This window comes from Oncorhynchus keta, chromosome 32 (genome assembly GCF_023373465.1).
Source record: "Oncorhynchus keta strain PuntledgeMale-10-30-2019 chromosome 32, Oket_V2, whole genome shotgun sequence".
Taxonomy (NCBI): domain Eukaryota; kingdom Metazoa; phylum Chordata; class Actinopteri; order Salmoniformes; family Salmonidae; genus Oncorhynchus; species Oncorhynchus keta.
This window is the reverse complement of record NC_068452.1, coordinates 14,360,178-14,378,824: the sequence shown is the minus strand read 5'-3', so window position 1 is coordinate 14,378,824 and position 18,647 is coordinate 14,360,178. Positions and strand designations below refer to the sequence as shown.

General features: G+C 58.6%; 1 pseudogene; it reads right to left on the bottom strand.

Annotated features, from left to right (window-relative positions):
- The window catches only part of LOC118365067 (mitogen-activated protein kinase kinase kinase kinase 3-like), a 97,032-nt pseudogene that overhangs the window by 17,128 nt on the left and 61,257 nt on the right, over positions 1-18,647 (bottom strand).

The window sequence follows — 18,647 nt, the reverse complement described above, 5'->3', positions numbered from 1 at the left end:
GCACAGTCAGTGTAGACAGCTCAGCTATCCCCATTGAGACCGTGTCTGTGCCTCGACCTAGGTTGGGCAAAACTAAACATGGCGGTGTTCGCCTTAGCAATCTCACCAGGATAAAGACCTCCTCCATTCCTGTCATTATTGAACGAGATCATGATACCTCACATCTCAAAATAGGGCTACTTAATGTTAGATCCCTTACTTCAAAGGCAATTATAGTCAATTAACTAATCACTGATCATAATCTTGATGTGATTGGCCTGACTGAAACATGGCTTAAGCCTGATGAATTTACTGTGTTAAATGAGGCCTCACCTCCTGGCTACACTAGTGACCATATCCCCCGTGCATCCCGCAAAGGCGGAGGTGTTGCTAACATTTACGATAGCAAATTTCAATTTACAACAAAAAAAATGACGATTTCGTCTTTTGAGCTTCTAGTCATCAAATCTATGCAGCCTACTCAAATCACTTTTTATAGCTACTGTTTACAGGCCTCCTGGGCCATATACAGCGTTCCTCATTGAGTTCCCTGAATTCCTATCGGACCTTGTAGTCATAGCAGATAATATTCTAATATTTGGTGACTAATATTCACATGAAAAGTCCACAGACCCACTCCAAAAGGCTTTAGGAGCCATCATCAATTCAGTGGGTTTTGTCCAACATGTCTCTGGACCCACTCACTGTCACAGTCATACTCTGGACCTAGTTTTGTCCCATGGAATAAATGTTGTGGATCTTAATGTTTTCCCTCATAATCCTGGACTATCGGACCACCATTTTTATTACGTTTGCAATTGCAACAAATAATCTGCTCAGACCCCACCCAACCAAGGAACATCAAAAGTCGTGCTATAAATTCACAGACAACACAAAGATTCCTTGATGTCCTTCCAGATTCCCTCTGTCTACCCAAGGACGCCAGAGGACAAAAATCAGTTAACCACCTAACGGAGGAACTCAATTTAACCTTGCGCAATACCCTAGATGCAGTTGCACCCCTAAAAACATTTCTCATAAGAAACTAGCTCCCTGGTACACAGAAAATACCTGAGCTCTGAAGCAAGCTTCCAGAAAATTGGAACGGAAATGGCGCCACACCAAACTGGAAGTCTTCCGACTAGCTTGGAAAGACAGTACCGAAGAGCCCTTACTGCTGCTCGATCATCCTATTTTTCTAACTTAATTGAGGAAAATAAGAACAATCCGAAATTCCTTTTTGATACTGTCGCAAAGCTAACTAAAAAGCAGCATTCCCCAAGAGAGGATGGCTTTCACTTCAGCAGTGATAAATTCATGAACTTCTTTGAGGAAAAGATCATGATTATTAGAAAGCAAATTACGGACTCCTCTTTAAATCTGGGTATTCCTTCAAAGCTCAGTTGTCCTGAGTCTGCACAACTCTGCCAGGACCTAGGATCAAGAGAGACGCTCAAGTGTTTTAGTACTATATCTCTTGACACAATGATGAAAATAATCATGGCCTCCAAACCTTCAAGCTGCATACTGGACCCTATTCCAACTAAACTACTGAAAGAGCTGCTTCCTGTGCTTGGCCCTCCTATGTTGAACATAATAAACGGCTCTCTATCCACCGGATGTGTAACAAACTCACTAAAAGTGGCAGTAATAAAGCCTCTCTTGAAGAAGCCAAACCTTGACCCAGAAAATATAAAAAACTAAATCGGCCTATATCGAATCTTCCATTCCTCTCAATTTTTTTAAAAGGCTGTTGCGCAGCCTTCCTGAAAACAAACAATGTATACGAAATGTTTTAGACCCCATCATAGCACTGAGACTGCACTTGTGAAGGTGGTAAATTACCTTTTAATGGCATCAGAGGCTCTGCATTTATCCTTGTGCTCCTAGACCTTAGTGCTGCTTTTGATACCATCGATCACCACATTCTTTTGGAGAGATCGGTAACCCAAATTGGTCTACACGGACAAGTTCTGGCCTGGTTTAGATCTTATCTGTCGGAAAGATATCAGTTTGTCTCTGTGAATGGTTTGTCCTCTGAAAAATCAACTGTAAATTTCGGTGTTCCTCAAGGTTCCGTTTTAGGACCACTATTATTTTCACTATATATTTTACCTCTTGGGGATGTCATTTGAAAGCATAATATTAACTTTCACTGCTATGCAGATGACACACAGCTGTACATTTCAATGAAACATGGTGAAGCCCCAAAATTGCCCTCGCTCTAGAAGCATGTGTTTCAGACATAAGGAAGTGGATGGCTGCAATCTTTCTACTTTTATACACTGACAAAGCAGAAATGCTTGTTCTAGGTCCCAAGAAACAAAGAGATCTTCTGTTGAATCTGACAATTAATCTTAATGGTTGTACAGTCGTCTCAAATAAAACTGTGAAGGACCTAGGCGTTAGTCTGGACCCTGATCTCTCTTTTGAAGAACATATCTAGACCATTTCAAGGACAGCTTTTTTCCATCTACGTAACATTGCAAAAATCAGAAACTCCGAAATTAATCCATGCTTTTGTCACTCCTAGGTTAGACTACTGCAATGCTCTACTTTCCGGCTACCCGGATAAAGCACTAAATAAACTTCAGTTAGTGCTCAATACGGCTGCTAGAATCCTGACTAGAACCCAACATTTTTATCATATTACTCCAGTTGCTAGCCTCCCTACACTGGCTTCCTGTCAAAGCAAGGGCTGATTTCAAGGTTTTACTGCTAACCTACAAAGCATTACATGGGCTTGCTCCTACCTATCTCTGACTTGGTTCTGCCGTACATACCTACACGTACGCTATGGTCACAAGACGCAGGCCTCCTAATTGTCCCTAGAATGTCTAAGCAAACAGCTGGAGGCAGGGCTTTCTCCTTTAGAGCTCCATTTTTATGGAACGGTCTGCCTACCCATGTCAGAGACGCAAACTCGGTCTCAACCTTTAAGTCTTTACTGAAGACTCATCTCTTCAGTGGTTCATATGATTGAGTGTAGTCTGGCCCAGGAGTGGGAAGGTGAACGGAAAGGCTCTGGAGCAACGAACCGCCCTTGCTGTCTCTGCCTGGCCGGTTCCCCTCTTTCCACTGGGATTCTCTGCCTCTAACCCTATTACAGGGGCTGAGTCACTGGCTTACTGGGGCTCTTTCATACCGTCCCTGGGAGGGGTGCGTCACCTGAGTGGGTTGAGTCACTGATGTGATCTTCCTGTCTGGGTTGTGCCATGGCGGAGATCTTTGTCGGCTATACTCGGCCTTGTTCAGGATGGTAAGTTGGTGGTTGAAGATATCCCTCTAGTGGTGTGGGGGCTGTACTTTGGCAAAGTGGATGGGGTTATATCCTTCCTGTTTGGCCCTGTCCGGGGGTGTCCTCGGATGGGGCCAAAGTGTCTCCTGACCCCTCCTGTCTCAGCCTCCAGTATTTATGCTGCAGTAGTTTGTGTCGGGGGGCTAGGGTCAGTTTGTTATATCTGGAGTACTTCTCCTGTCCTATTCGGTGTCCTGTGTGAATTTAAGTGTGCTCTCTCTAATTCTCTCTTTCCCTTTTTCTTTCTCTCTCTAGGAGGACCTGAGCCCTAGGACCATGCCTCAGGACTACCTGACATGATGACTCCTTGCTGTCCCCAGTCCACCTGGCCGTGCTGCTGCTCCAGTTTCAACTGTTCTGCCTTATTATTATTGGACCATGCTGGTCAGTTATGAACGTTTGAACATCTTGGCCATGTTCTGTTATAATCTCCACCGGGCACAGCCAGAAGAGGACTGGCCACCCCACATCGCCTGGTTCTTCAAAGAGGTTTCTTCCTAGGTTTTGGCCTTTCTAGGGAGTTTTTCCTAGCCACCGTGCTTCTACACCTGCATTGCTTGCTGTTTGGGGTTTTAGGCTGGGTTTCTGTACAGCAATTTGAGATATCAGCTGATGTACAAAGGGCTATATAAATAAATTTGATTTGATGGCACTGTGATAGAGTGCATCCAATTTGTTGAGTAGAGTGTTGGAGGCTATTTTATAAATGACATCGCCAAAGTCGAGGATCGGTAGGATGGTCAGTTTTACAAGAGTATGTTTGGCAGCATGAGCGAAGTTTGCTGTGTTGCGAAATAGGAAGCCGATTCTAGATTTAATTTTGGATTGGAGATGCTTAATGTGAGTCTGGAAGGAGAGTTTACAGTCTAACCAGACACCTAGGTATTTGTAGTTGTCCACATATTCTAAGTCAGAACCGTCCAGAGTAGTGATGCTGGACGGGCGGGCGGGTGCGGGCAGCGATCAGTTGAATAGCATGCATTTAATTTTACTTGCATTTAAGAGCAATTGGAGGCCACGGAAGGAGAGTTGTATGGCTTTGAAGCTCGTCTGGAGGCTAGTTAACACAGTGTCCAAAGAAGAGGTATATAGAATGGTGTCGTCTGTGTAGAGGTGGATCAGAGAATCACCAGCAGCAAGAGCGACATCATTGATGTATACAGAGAAGAATCGGCCTGAGAATTGAAGCCTGTGGCACCCCCATAGAGACAGCTGAGCTGTTTGTTTGAACGTCAACAAAATACATGTTGGTTGACACTTCATGTTATGGCAGCTACTGCATATGAACCAAACAAATAGCTGTTTATGCTGGACACAATACTTGTCCTTACTGGTTATGACAATGATCACTATAAAATTATTTGAAATATTTACAGTATACATTTTAAAAGATAAGATGCACCCAATAAGATACATCATTGGTTAGACCACAGCCTTAAACTCAGAAAATCAAGTTGATATGACACATTTTTAAATATATTATTTGTTGATACAACTAAGTATTTTAAGTGGAGCAACTCATATTTTAAGGTTTAATTTCCATGCGCTCTAATTGAGGTATCACCAATATGTCAAAAGGAGACAATCGTTAAAAGGTGAGACATTATGAGGATTTAGTACAATGATGAGAAATGACCAAGGTCGACAATGACACAGCAAATCAGAAATAATGCAGTTATCTAATTCAGGACATAGTTTACAGTTAGAACAAAACTCAGTTTTAAACTGCAGTTTTCTTTGAAAGATTAAACTTTGCTTAATAAATCAAAAAAGCTTGGTAATTCTGTCAGTTAAGTCAAGATTCTATAGAGTAGGAGGGGTAAACTAATGGCAAAGGCCTTTTTAACCCTTTTCTCTGAGCTCCACAGTAACGACAGGAGAGTTGACAGAAGGTCCCAGGCTTTCCGGCTCAGTGACTGTCACCTCTCTGCCCTCGCCTCTCATCTCTCCAACCTCCCCCTTGTCTGAGTCCATTGTCATTGAGAGGGCGGTGCTCTTTGATAACCATCCCCGTTGCTTTTCTTCCCCTATAAAAACAGTCACACAGAGATTCCAGGGCTGTGTCTCAAATGGCACCCTATCCCCTATATTGTGCTGTAAAGTAGTGCACTATAGGGAATAGGGTGCCATTTGGGGGACACACACACAAGGTGTCAGCCTTGCACCCAATGTACACAGAATCTCAAAGGGTGAATTTAAGAAATGACTTAGCTACCATCTTTAGTATCTACGTTATGACAGTGAATAATGGCAATATATACAGTGGGGCAAAAAAGTATTTAGTCAGCCACCAATTGTGAAGGTTGAAGTGTAGCTTTAATGAAAATTACAGGCCTCTCTCATCTTTTTAAGTGGGAGAACTTGCACAATTGGTGGCTGACTAAATACGTTTTTTTGCCCCACTGTATGTACAACTACAACATATATGTACAACTAAATATATGCGCAAGATGTGTGCATAATTGTATCTTTAGATTAGATAAAAGCATCAGCTAAATTCCAAAACGCCATCTCAGGGCACATTTCTGCTGTATGGCCTAATGGGAAACACTTAATAAATCATTTAAAAAGGGATGTTACCACATCACAACACATTCATGCAGAGGTTGTGGGAAGGATGTGAGGAAGTTGTGTGGCCTGTTTTACCGCGGTGCAGCTGTTGTATGGTTGCTGTATGTACCGTGTTACACAAAGCATCTGCTGCGGGTGCTTAGGCAGCACTCCCCTGTCCAACTTGAGAGACTTGCAGCTCACTACAGTTTGAACGTCTCAATGGGACAAACAATGACACTTCTCTATCAACCTCTCTCTCAACTGCTCTTTCTATCACTTGTTCGCTCAACATTTCTCACTTTCTCAACTTCTCAACCTCTGCCTCTCCCCCCTCTCTCAATCAATCAATCAATCAGTCCCTCAATCAATCCCTCGCTCAACCGCGCTCGCTCAACCTCTCTCGCGCGCGCGCGCGCGCTCAACCTCTGTCGCGCGCGCGCTCGCTCGCTCAACCTCTCTCGCGCTCGCTCGCTCAACCTCTCTCGCGCGCGCTCGCTCAACCTCTCTCGCGCGCGCTCGCTCGCTCAACCTCTCTCGCGCGCGCTCGCTCGCTCGCTCAACCTCTCTCGCGCGCGCTCGCTCAACCTCTCTCGCGCTCGCTCGCTCGCTCAACCTCTCTCGCGCTCGCTCAACCTCTCTCGCGCTCGCTCGCTCAACCTCTCGCGCGCGCTCGCTCAACCTCTCTCGCTCGCTCGCTCAACCTCTCTCGCGCGCTCGCTCGCTCAACCTCTCTCGCGCGCTCGCTCGCTCGCTCAACCTCTCTCGCGCTCGCTCGCTCGCTCGCTCGCTCAACCTCTCTCGCGCGCGCTCGCTCAACCTCTCTCGCGCGCGCTCGCTCAACCTCTCTCGCGCGCGCTCGCTCGCTCAACCTCGCTCGCTCGCTCAACCTCTCTCGCTCGCTCGCTCGCTCAACCTCTCTCGCGCTCGCTCGCTCAACCTCTCTCGCGCTCGCTCGCTCAACCTCTCTCGCGCGCGCGCTCGCTCAACCTCTCTCGCGCGCGCGCTCGCTCAACCTCTCTCGCGCGCGCTCGCTCAACCTCTCTCGCGCTCGCTCAACCTCTCTCGCGCTCGCTCGCTCAACCTCTCTCGCGCTCGCTCGCTCAACCTCTCTCGCGCGCGCTCGCTCGCTCGCTCAACCTCTCTCGCGCTCGCTCGCTCAACCTCTCTCGCGCGCGCGCTCGCTCAACCTCTCTCGCGCGCGCTCGCTCAACCTCTCTCGCGCTCGCTCAACCTCTCTCGCGCTCGCTCAACCTCTCTCGCGCTCGCTCAACCTCTCTCGCGCTCGCTCGCTCAACCTCTCTCGCGCGCGCTCGCTCGCTCAACCTCTCTCGCGCGCGCTCGCTCGCTCGCTCAACCTCTCTCGCGCGCGCTCGCTCGCTCAACCTCTCTCGCGCTCGCTCGCTCAACCTCTCTCGCGCTCGCTCGCTCAACCTCTCTCGCGCTCGCTCAACCTCTCTCGCGCTCGCGCGCTCAACCTCTCTCGCGCTCGCTCAACCTCTCTCGCGCTCGCGCGCTCGCTCAACCTCTCTCGCGCTCGCTCAACCTCTCTCGCGCTCGCTCGCTCAACCTCTCTCGCGCGCGCTCCCAGCTCAACCTCTCTCGCGCGCGCTCGCTCGCTCAACCTCTCTCGCGCGCGCTCGCTCAACCTCTCTCGCGCGCGCGCGCTCGCTCGCTCAACCTCTCTCGCGCGCGCTCGCTCGCTCAACCTCTCTCGCGCGCGCTCGCTCGCTCAACCTCTCTCGCGCGCGCTCGCTCGCTCAACCTCTCTCGCGCGCGCTCGCTCGCTCAACCTCTCTCGCTCGCTCGCTCAACCTCTCTCGCGCGCTCGCTCAACCTCTCTCTCGCGCGCTCGCTCGCTCAACCTCTCTCTCGCGCGCTCGCTCGCTCAACCTCTCTCTCGCTCGCTCGCTCAACCTCTCTCTCGCTCGCTCGCTCAACCTCTCTCTCGCTCGCTCGCTCAACCTCTCTCTCGCGCGCTCGCTCGCTCAACCTCTCTCTCGCGCGCTCGCTCGCTCGCTCGCTCAACCTCTCTCGCGCGCGCTCGCTCGCTCAACCTCTCTCGCGCTCGCTCAACCTCTCTCGCGCTCGCTCAACCTCTCTCGCGCTCGCGCGCTCGCTCAACCTCTCTCGCGCTCGCTCAACCTCTCTCGCGCTCGCTCAACCTCTCTCGCGCGCGCTCGCTCGCTCAACCTCTCTCGCGCGCTCGCTCGCTCGCTCAACCTCTCTCGCGCGCGCGCGCTCGCTCGCTCGCTCAACCTCTCTCGCGCTCGCTCGCTCAACCTCTCTCGCTCGCTCGCTCAACCTCTCTCGCGCGCGCTCGCTCAGCCTCTCTCGCGCCTCTCTCTCAACCGCTCTCGCTCGCTCGCTCAGCCTCTCTCGCTCGCTCGCTCAGCCTCTCTCGCGCTCGCTCAACCTCTCTCGCTCGCTCGCTCAGCCTCTCGCGCTCGCTCGCTCAGCCTCTCGCGCGCTCTCTCAACCTCTCTCGCTCGCTCGCTCAACCTCTCTCGCGCGCTCGCGCTCAGCCTCTCTCGCTCGCTCGCTCAACCTCTCTCGCTCGCTCGCTCGCTCGCTCGCTCACCTCTCTCGCCTCGCTCGCTCGCGCTCGCCTCTCTCGCGCGCTCGCTCAGCCTCTCTCGCGCGCTCGCTCGCTCACCCTCGCTCGCTCGCTCAACCTCTCTCGCTCGCTCGCTCGCTCAACCTCTCTCGCTCGCTCGCTCAACCTCTCTCGCTCGCTCGCTCAGCCTCTCTCGCGCGCGCGCTCGCTCAGCCTCTCTCGCGCGCGCTCGCTCAGCCTCTCTCGCTCGCTCAGCCTCTCTCTCGCGCTCGCTCGCTCAACCTCTCTCGCGCTCGCTCGCTCAGCCTCTCTCTCTCGCTCGCTCGCTCACCTCTCTCGCTCGCTCGCTCAACCTCTCTCGCGCTCGCTCGCTCAACCTCTCTCGCGCGCGCTCGCTCACCTCTCTCGCGCTCGCTCAGCCTCTCTCGCTCGCTCAGCCTCTCTCGCTCGCTCAACCCTCTCTCTCGCTCAACCTCTCTCGCGCGCGCCTCGCTCGCTCAACCTCTCTCGCGCGCGCTCGCTCAGCCTCTCTCAACCTCTCTCGCTCAACCTCTCTCGCGCTCGCTCAGCCTCTCTCGCTCAACCTCTCCTCGCTCGCGCTCGCTCAGCCTCTCTCGCTCGCTCGCTCAGCCTCTCTCGCTCGCGCTCTCGCTCGCCTCAACCTCTCGCGCGCTCGCTCAGCCTCTCTCGCTCGCTCAACCTCTCTCGCGCTCGCTCGCTCAGCCTCTCTCGCGCTCGCTCGCTCAGCCTCTCTCGCGCTCGCTCGCTCACCTCTCTCGCGCGCTCGCTCAACCTCTCTCGCGCGCTCGCTCGCTCGCTCAACCTCTCTCGCGCGCTCGCTCGCTCAGCCTCTCTCGCGCGCTCGCTCTCGCTCAACCTCTCTCGCGCGCTCGCTCAACCTCTCTCAACCTCGCTCGCTCAACCTCTCTCGCGCTCGCTCGCTCAACCTCTCTCGCGCTCGCTCGCTCGCTCAACCTCTCTCTCGCGCGCGCTCGCTCCACCTCTCTCTCGCTCGCTCGCTCGCTCTCTCCTCAGCCTCTCTCTCGCTCGCTCGCTCAACCTCTCTCTCGCTCGCTCAACCTCCTCTCTCGCTCGCTCAACCTCTCTCGCTCGCGCTCAACCTCTCTCTCGCTCGCTCAACCTCTCTCGCTCGCTCAACCTCTCTCGCTCGCTCAACCCTCTCTCGCTCGCTCAACCTCTCTCGCTCGCTCAGCCTCTCTCTCTCGCGCGCTCGCTCGCTCAACCTCTCTCGCGCGCTCGCTCGCTCGCTCGCTCAACCTCTCTCGCGCGCTCGCTCGCTCAACCTCTCTCAACCTCTCTCGCTCGCTCAGCCTCTCTCGCTCGCTCAACCTCTCTCGCGCGCTCGCTCGCTCGCTCAACCTCTCTCGCGCGCGCGCTCGCTCGCCTCAACCTCTCTCGCGCGCGCTCGCTCGCTCAACCTCTCTCGCGCGCTCGCTCATCTCGCTCAGCCTCTCTCGCGCGCTCGCTCAGCCTCTCTCGCGCTCGCTCAACCTCTCTCTCGCTCGCTCGCTCGCTCAACCTCTCTCGCGCTCGCTCGCTCGCTCAACCTCTCTCTCGCGCGCGCTCGCTCGCTCAACCTCTCTCTCGCGCGCGCTCGCTCGCTCAACCTCTCTCTCGCGCTCGCTCGCTCGCTCAACCTCTCTCGCTCGCTCAACCTCTCTCGCTCGCTCAACCTCTCTCGCTCGCTCAACCTCTCTCTCGCTCGCTCAACCTCTCTCGCGCTCGCTCGCTCGCTCAACCTCTCTCGCGCGCGCTCGCTCGCTCAACCTCTCTCGCGCGCGCTCGCTCGCTCGCTCAACCTCTCTCGCTCGCTCGCTCAACCTCTCTCGCTCGCTCGCTCAACCTCTCTCTCGCTCGCTCAACCTCTCTCGCGCGCGCTCGCTCGCTCACTCAACCTCTCTCGCGCGCTCGCTCGCTCAACCTCTCTCGCGCGCGCTCGCTCGCTCAACCTCTCTCGCTCAACCTCTCTCGCGCGCTCTCTCGCGCGCGCTCGCTCGCTCAACCTCTCTCGCGCGCTCGCTCGCCTCAACCTCTCTCTCGCGCTCGCTCGCCCTCTCAACCTCTCTCTCGCGCGCTCGCTCGGCTCGCTCGCTCGCTCGCTCGCTCGCTCGCTCGCTCGCCTCTCTCGCTCGCTCGCTCGCTCGCTCAACCTCGCTCGCTCGCTCGCTCGCTCGCTCGCTCGCTCGCTCGCTCGCTCGCTCGCTCGCTCGCTCGCTCGCTCGCTCGCTCGCTGCTCGCTCGCTCAACCTCTCTCGCTCGCTCTCTCGCTCGCTCAACCTCTCTCGCTCGCTCGCTCGCTCAACCTCTCTCGCTCGCTCGCTCGCTCGCTCAACCTCTCTCGCTCGCTCGCTCAACCTCTCTCGCTCGCTCGCTCAACCGCTCAACCTCTCTCGCGCGCTCGCTCGCTCACCTCTCTCGCTCGCTCGCTCGCTCGCTCAACCTCTCTCGCGCGCTCGCTCATCTCGGCTCAACCTCTCTCGCTCGCTCGCTCAACCTCTCTCGCTCGCTCGCTCGCTCGCTCCTCTCTCTCGCTCGCTCGCTCGCTCAACCTCCTCGCTCGCTCAACCTCTCTCGCTCGCTCAACCTCTCTCGCTCGCTCGCTCGCTCGCTCAACCTCTCTCGCTCGCTCGCTCGCTCGCTCAACCTCTCTCGCTCGCTCGCTCGCTCGCTCAACCTCTCTCGCGCGCTCGCTCGCTCGCTCAACCTCTCTCGCGCGCTCGCTCGCTCGCTCAACCTCTCTCGCGCGCTCGCTCGCTCGCTCAACCTCTCTCTCGCGCGCTCGCTCGCTCAACCTCTCTCTCGCGCGCGCTCGCTCGCTCAACCTCTCTCTCGCGCGCGCTCGCTCGCTCAACCTCTCTCTCGCGCGCGCTCGCTCGCTCAACCTCTCTCTCGCGCGCGCTCGCTCGCTCAACCTCTCTCTCGCGCGCGCTCGCTCGCTCAACCTCTCTCTCGCGCTCGCTCGCTCGCTCAACCTCTCTCTCGCGCTCGCTCGCTCGCTCAACCTCTCTCGCGCGCTCGCTCGCTCAACCTCTCTCGCGCGCTCGCTCGCTCGCTCAACCTCTCTCGCGCGCTCGCTCGCTCGCTCAACCTCTCTCGCTCGCTCGCTCGCTCGCTCAACCTCTCTCGCTCGCTCAACCTCTCTCGCTCGCTCGCTCGCTCGCTCAACCTCTCTCGCTCGCTCGCTCGCTCGCTCAACCTCTCTCGCTCGCTCGCTCGCTCGCTCAACCTCTCTCGCTCGCTCGCTCGCTCGCTCAACCTCTCTCGCTCGCTCGCTCTCGCTCGCTCGCTCAACCTCTCTCGCGCGCTCGCTCGCTCGCTCAACCTCTCTCGCTCGCTCAACCTCTCTCGCTCGCTCGCTCCTCGCTCAACGCTCGCTCGCTCGCTCGCTCAACCTCTCTCGCTCGCTCGCTCGCTCGCTCAACCTCTCTCGCTCGCTCGCTCGCTCGCTCGCTCAACCTCTCTCGCTCTCTCGCTCGCTCAACCCTCTCGCTCGCTCGCTCGCTCGCTCAACCTCTCTCGCGCTCGCTCGCTCGCTCAACCTCTCTCGCGCTCGCTCGCTCAACCTCTCTCGCTCGCTCGCTCAACCTCTCTCGCTCAACCTCTCTCGCTCGCTCGCTCAACCTCTCTCGCTCGCTCGCTCGCTCGCTCAACCTCTCTCGCGCGCTCGCTCGCTCGCTCAACCTCTCTCGCGCGCTCAACCTCTCTCGCTCGCTCGCTCGCTCGCTCAACCTCTCTCGCGCGCTCGCTCGCTCGCTCAACCTCTCTCGCGCGCTCGCTCGCTCGCTCAACCTCTCTCGCGCGCTCGCTCGCTCGCTCAACCTCTCTCGCGCTCGCTCGCTCGCTCAACCTCTCTCGCTCGCTCGCTCGCTCAACCTCTCTCGCTCGCTCGCTCGCTCGCTCAACCTCTCTCGCGCGCTCGCTCGCCCTCTCTCGCGCGCTCGCTCGCTCGCTCAACCTCTCTCGCGCGCTCGCTCGCTCGCTCAACCTCGCTCGCTCAACCTCTCTCGCGCGCGCTCGCTCAACCTCTCTCGCGCTCGCTCGCTCGCTCAACCTCTCTCGCGCGCGCGCTCGCTCAACCTCTCTCGCGCGCTCGCTCGCGCGCTCAACCTCTCTCGCGCGCTCGCTCGCTCGCTCAACCTCGCTCGCTCAACCTCTCTCGCGCGCTCGCTCGACCTCTCTCGCTCGCTCAACCTCTCTCGCGCGCTCGCTCGCTCGCTCGCTCAACCTCTCTCGCGCGCTCGCTCGCTCAACCTCTCTCGCGCGCTCGCTCAACCTCTCTCGCGCGCTCGCTCGCTCGCTCAACCTCTCTCGCGCGCTCGCTCGCTCAACCTCTCTCGCTCGCGCTCGCTCGCTCGCTCAACCTCTCTCGCGCGCTCGCTCGCTCAACCTCTCTCGCGCGCTCGCTCGCTCAACCTCTCTCGCTCGCTCGCTCAACCTCTCTCGCGCTCTCGCTCGCTCAACCTCTCTCGCGCGCTCGCTCGCTCGCTCAACCTCTCTCGCGCTCTCGCTCGCTCGCTCAACCTCTCTCGCGCTCTCGCTCGCTCGCTCAACCTCTCTCGCGCGCTCGCTCGCTCGCTCGCTCAACCTCTCTCGCGCGCTCGCTCGCTCGCTCGCTCAACCTCTCTCGCGCGCTCGCTCGCTCGCTCAACCTCTCTCGCGCGCTCGCTCGCTCGCTCAACCTCTCGCGCGCTCGCTCGCTCGCTCAACCTCTCTCGCGCGCTCGCTCGCTCGCTCGCTCAACCTCTCTCGCGCGCTCGCTCCTCTCAGCCTCTCGCCGCGCTCGCTCTCCAGCCTCTCTCGCGCGCTCGCTCGCTCAGCCTCTCTCGCGCGCTCGCTCGCTCCCAGCCTCTCTCGCGCGCTCGCTCGCTGCCTCCCAGCCTCTCTCGCGCGCTCGCTCGCCTCCCAGCCTCTCTCGCGCGCTCGCTCGCTCAGCCTCTCTCGCGCTCGCTCGCTCTCCCAGCCTCTCTCGCGCGCTCGCTCGCTCGCTCAGCCTCTCTCGCGCGCTCGCTCTCTCACCTCTCTCGCTCGCTCGCTCGCTCAACCTCTCTCGCGCGCTCGCTCTCTCAGCCTCTCGCTCGCTCGCTCGCCTCTCTCGCGCGCTCGCTCGCTCGCTCAGCCTCTCTCGCGCGCTCGCTCAGCTCTCTCGCTCGCTCAACCTCTCTCGCGCGCTCGCTCTCAGCCAGCCGCTCGCTCGCTCGCGCGCTCGCTCGCTCAACCTCTCTCGCGCGCTCGCTCAGCCTCTCGCGCGCTCGCTCTCTCGCCTCTCTCGCGCGCTCGCTCGCTCAACCTCTCTCAACCTCTCGCTCGCTCGCTCAGCCTCTCTCGCGCGCTCGCTCGCGCTCAACCTCTCTCGCGCGCTCGCTCGCTCTCAGCCTCTCTCGCGCGCTCGCTCGCTCGCTCGCTCAACCTCTCTCGCTCTCGCTCGCTCGCTCAACCTCTCTCGCGCGCTCGCTCGCTCGCTCAACCTCTCTCGCTCGCTCGCTCTCGCTCAACCTCTCTCGCGCGGCTCGCTCGCTCGCTCAACCCTCTCTCGCGCGCTCGCTCGCTCGCTCACCTCTCGCGCGCTCGCTCTCGCTCGCTCAACCTCTCTCGCGCGCTCGCTCGCCTCAGCCTCGCTCGCTCAACCTCTCTCGCTCGCTCGCTCGCTCGCTCAACCTCTCTCGCGCGCTCGCTCGCTCAACCTCGCTCGCTCAACCTCTCTCGCCGCGCGCTCAACCTCTCTCGCTCAACCTCTCTCGCGCGCTCGCCTCTCTCGCCTCGCTCGCGCTCAACCTCTCTCGCTCGCTCGCTCGCTCGCTCGCTCAGCCTCTCTCGCGCTCGCTCGCTGCTCCAACCTCTCAGCCTCTCTCGCGCTCGCTCGCTCAACCTCTCTCGCGCGCTCGCTATCTCAACCTCGCTCAGCCTCTCTCAGCGCGCTCGCTCGCTCCAGCCTCTCTCGCGCGCTCGCTCTCAGCCTCTCTCGCGCGCTCGCTCGCTCGCTCAGCCTCTCTCGCGCGCTCGCTCTCGCTCGCTCAACCTCTCTCGCGCGCTCGCTCAGCCTCGCTCAACCTCTCTCGCGCGCTCGCTCGCTCGCTCAACCTCTCTCGCGCTCGCTGCTCGCTCGCTCAACCTCTCGCGCGCTCGCTCGCTCAACCTCTCTCGCGCGCTCGCTCGCTCGCTCAACCTCTCTCGCGCGCTCGCTCTCGCTCGCTCAACCTCTCTCGCGCGCTCGCGCCTTCAGCCTCGCTCGCTCAACCTCTCTCGCGCGCTCGCTCTCGCTCGCTCGCTCAACCTCTCTCGCGCGCTCGCTCGCTCAACCTCTCGCGCGCTCGCTCGCTCTCGCTCGCTCAACCAACCTCTCGCGCGCTCGCTCGCTCGCTCAACCTCTCTCGCTCGCTCGCTCGCTCGCTCAACCTCTCTCGCGCGCTCGCTCGCTCGCTCAACCTCTCTCGCGCGCTCGCTCGCTCAACCTCTCTCGCTCGCTCGCTCGCTCAACCTCTCTCGCGCGCTCGCTCGCTCGCCCTCTCTCGCTCGCTCGCTCAACCTCTCTCGCGCGCTCGCTCGCTCGCTCGCTCAACCTCTCTCGCGCTCGCTCGCTCAACCTCTCTCGCGCGCTCGCTCGCTCAACCTCTCTCGCGCGCGCTCGCTCGCTCGCTCAACCTCTCTCGCGCGCTCGCTCGCTCGCTCGCTCAACCTCTCTCGCGCGCTCGCTCGCTCAACCTCTCTCGCGCGCTCGCTCGCTCAACCTCTCTCGCGCGCTCGCTCGCTCAACCTCTCTCGCGCGCTCGCTCGCTCGCTCAACCTCTCTCGCTCGCGCTCAACCTCTCTCGCGCTCGCTCGCTCGCTCAACCTCTCTCGCGCGCTCGCTCGCTCAACCTCTCTCGCGCTCGCTCGCTCGCTCAACCTCTCTCGCGCGCTCGCTCACCTCGCTCAGCCTCTCTCGCGCTCGCTCGCTCGCTCAACCTCTCTCGCGCTCGCTCGCTCGCTCAACCTCTCTCGCGCGCTCGCTCGCTCGCCAGCCTCTCTCGCGCGCCTCGCTCGCTCAACCTCTCTCGCGCGCTCGCTGTCTTCGCTCGCTCAACCTCTCTCGCGCTCGCTCGCTCGCTCAGCCTCTCTCGCGCTCGCTCTCGCTCAGCCTCTCTCGCGCGCTCGCTCGCTCGCTCAACCTCTCTCGCGCGCTCGCTCTCGCTCGCTCAACCTCTCTCGCGCGCTCGCTCTCTCGCTCGCTCAGCCTCTCTCGCGCTCGCTCGCTCGCTCGCTCAACCTCTCTCGCGCGCTCGCGCTCGCCTCTCTCGCGCGCTCGCTCAACCTCTCTCGCGCTCGCTCGCTCGCTCCAACCTCTCTCGCGCGCTCGCTCGCCTCAGCCCTCTCGCGCTCGCTCGCTCAGCCTCTCTCGCTCGCTCGCTCGCTCGCTCGCTCAACCTCTCTCGCGCGCTCGCTCGCCTCTCTCGCCTCGCTCGCTCAGCCTCTCTCTCTCGCTCGCTCGCCTCTCTCGCTCGCTCGCTCAGCCTCTCTCGCGCGCTCGCTCGCTCGCTCAACCTCTCTCGCGCGCTCGCTCGCTCAACCTCTCTCGCTCGCTAACCTCGCTCAGCCTCTCTCGCGCGCTCGCTCGCTCGCTCGCTCAACCTCTCTCGCTCGCGCTCGCTCGCTCGCTCGCTCGCTCAGCCTCTCTCGCTCGCTCGCTCGCTCAACCTCGCTCGCTCTCGCTCTCTCGCTCGCCTCTCTCGCGCGCTCGCTCGCTCGCCTCTCTCTCGCGCGCTCGCTCGCTCGCTCAACCTCTCTCGCGCTCGCTCTCTCGCTCGCTCGCTCAACCTCTCTCGCGCGCTCGCTCGCCCTCGCTCGCTCAACCTCTCTCTCAGCGCTCGCTCGCTCGCCTCGCTCGCTCAACCTCTCTCTCTCGCGCTCGCTCGCTCGCTCACCCTCTCTCGCTCGCTCGCTCGCTCGCTCAACCTCTCTCGCGCGCTCGCTCGCTCACTCGCTCACCTCTCTCGCGCGCGCGCTCGCTCGCTCGCTCAACCTCTCTCGCGCGCTCGCGCTCGCTCGCTCGCTCAACCTCTCTCGCGCGCTCGCTCGCGCTCGCTCGCTCAACCTCTCTCGCGCGCTCGCTCGCTCGCTCGCTCAACCTCTCTCGCGCGCTCGCTCGCTCGCTCAACCTCTCTCGCTCGCTCGCTCGCTCAACCTCTCTCGCGCGCTCGCTCGCTCGCTCGCTCAACCTCTCTCGCTCGCTCGCTCAACCTCTCTCGCGCGCTCGCTCGCTCGCTCAACCTCTCTCGCGCGCTCGCTCGCTCAACCTCTCTCGCGCGCTCGCTCGCTCAACCTCTCTCGCGCGCTCGCTCGCCTCAACCTCTCTCGCGCGCTCGCGCTCAGCCTCTCCCAGCCTCTCTCAGCCTCTCGCGCTCGCTCGCCTCCCAGCCTCTCTCGCGCGCTCGCTCGCTCGCTCCCTCGCTCAACCTCGCTCGCTCGCTCGCTCACCTCTCTCGCGCGCTCGCTCGCTCGCTCAACCTCTCTCGCGCTCGCGCGCTCGCTCGCTCAGCCTCTCTCGCGCTCGCTCGCTCGCTCCAACCTCTCTCGCGCTCGCTCGCTCTCAGCCTCTCGCGCGCTCGCTCGTCTCGCTCGCTCAACCTCTCTCGCGCGCTCGCTCGCTCAACCTCTCTCGCGCGCTCGCTCGCTCAACCTCTCTCGCGCGCTCGCTCGCTCAACCTCTCTCGCGCGCTCGCTCGCTCGCTCGCTCAACCTCTCTCGCGCGCTCGCTCGCTCGCTCAACCTCTCTCGCGCGCTCGCTCGCCGCTCGCTCAACCTCTCTCGCGCGCTCGCTCGCTCGCTCGCTCAACCTCTCTCGCGCGCTCGCTCGCTCGCTCAACCTCTCTCGCGCGCTCGCTCGCTCGCTCGCTCAACCTCTCTCGCGCGCTCGCTCGCTCGCTCGCTCGCTCAACCTCTCTCGCGCGCTCGCTCTCGCTCGCTCGCTCAACCTCTCTCGCGCGCTCGCTCGCTCGCTCGCTCGCTCAACCTCTCTCGCGCGCTCGCTCGCTCGCTCGCTCGCTCAACCTCTCTCGCGCGCGCGCTCGCTCGCTCGCTCGCTCAACCTCTCTCGCGCGCTCGCTCGCTCGCTCGCTCAACCTCGCTCGCTCGCTCGCTCGCTCGCTCGCTCGCTCAACCTCTCTCGCGCGCTCGCTCGCTCGCTCAACCTCTCTCGCGCGCTCGCTCGCTCGCTCGCTCAACCTCTCTCATTGATAGGGCGGTGCACTTTGAGAACCATCCCCCTCTCTTTCAACCTTTCTCTCTTTGAAATAGAGACACTTCGCATTGTGACAAGCCCTAAAAATAAAGCCCTTCTGTGCCCCTGTAAAAACAAGTGCATGCCAAAAAAATACTTACTACAAAATAGGCCAGGGGAGAACTTACATGCGATATTTCATCATTGTAACCCGTTTGGTGATTTTTCATGCTGATATTACTGTGTTATTTCATCATCCACGTCAAAACCAGGTAGGAATACAAATTGATCATACTGTAAGGTATGCAGGGCATGAATAAATGTGCAGTGATACATGACACTGTAATAACCAAAAGGAACTATAGGCTGAAAACTATATGTTACAAAAGGGAGTATATGTCGCAAGGGCACGGTTTATGTCTTTACATGTGTAGGCAGTCATTGTAAATAAGAATTTGTTCTTAACTGACTTGCCTTGTTAAATAAAAGGTTACACATGCAATGACAAGTGAAAGTGTTATGGGATACCAGCGAAAGTAGCAAGACAGAGGGCTTCACCGAGTGAAAAGCATCCAAACGTGAACTGACAACATATGAACTGCGATGAGGATGAGACAACACAAAAACAGAGGTAAAATATGGGCAAAAATAAGAACAGAAGTACCATGTTTGATCTTGCAGTGTATTATTGTTCTTCCACACAGTCCAAAAAAATCGTCAGAGTCGGGCTGTTTAGTAGACAGACCAAGAAAATACAGATTATTCACAGTCATGGGGTATTTAAAAATAATCACGCACACAGTTTAAAATAAAAGTTGTTTACGTTCTTTGAAGAGATGGGATGAAGGTTGGGTTAAAAAAATGTATAAACATATATTTTTTTAAACACACATAAGGGGTGAGAGACTCAAAAGGCTGGCCAAGGTGCCAAAAGGATACCATGCAAGTGGGGCCTTCAGAAAATAATCTTTCATGGACTTGCACCTCTAAAATAAGTGGCCGATCTTCCCCTCCAACCAAAGCACATCAAAGACAGAAGTTGAGAGAGA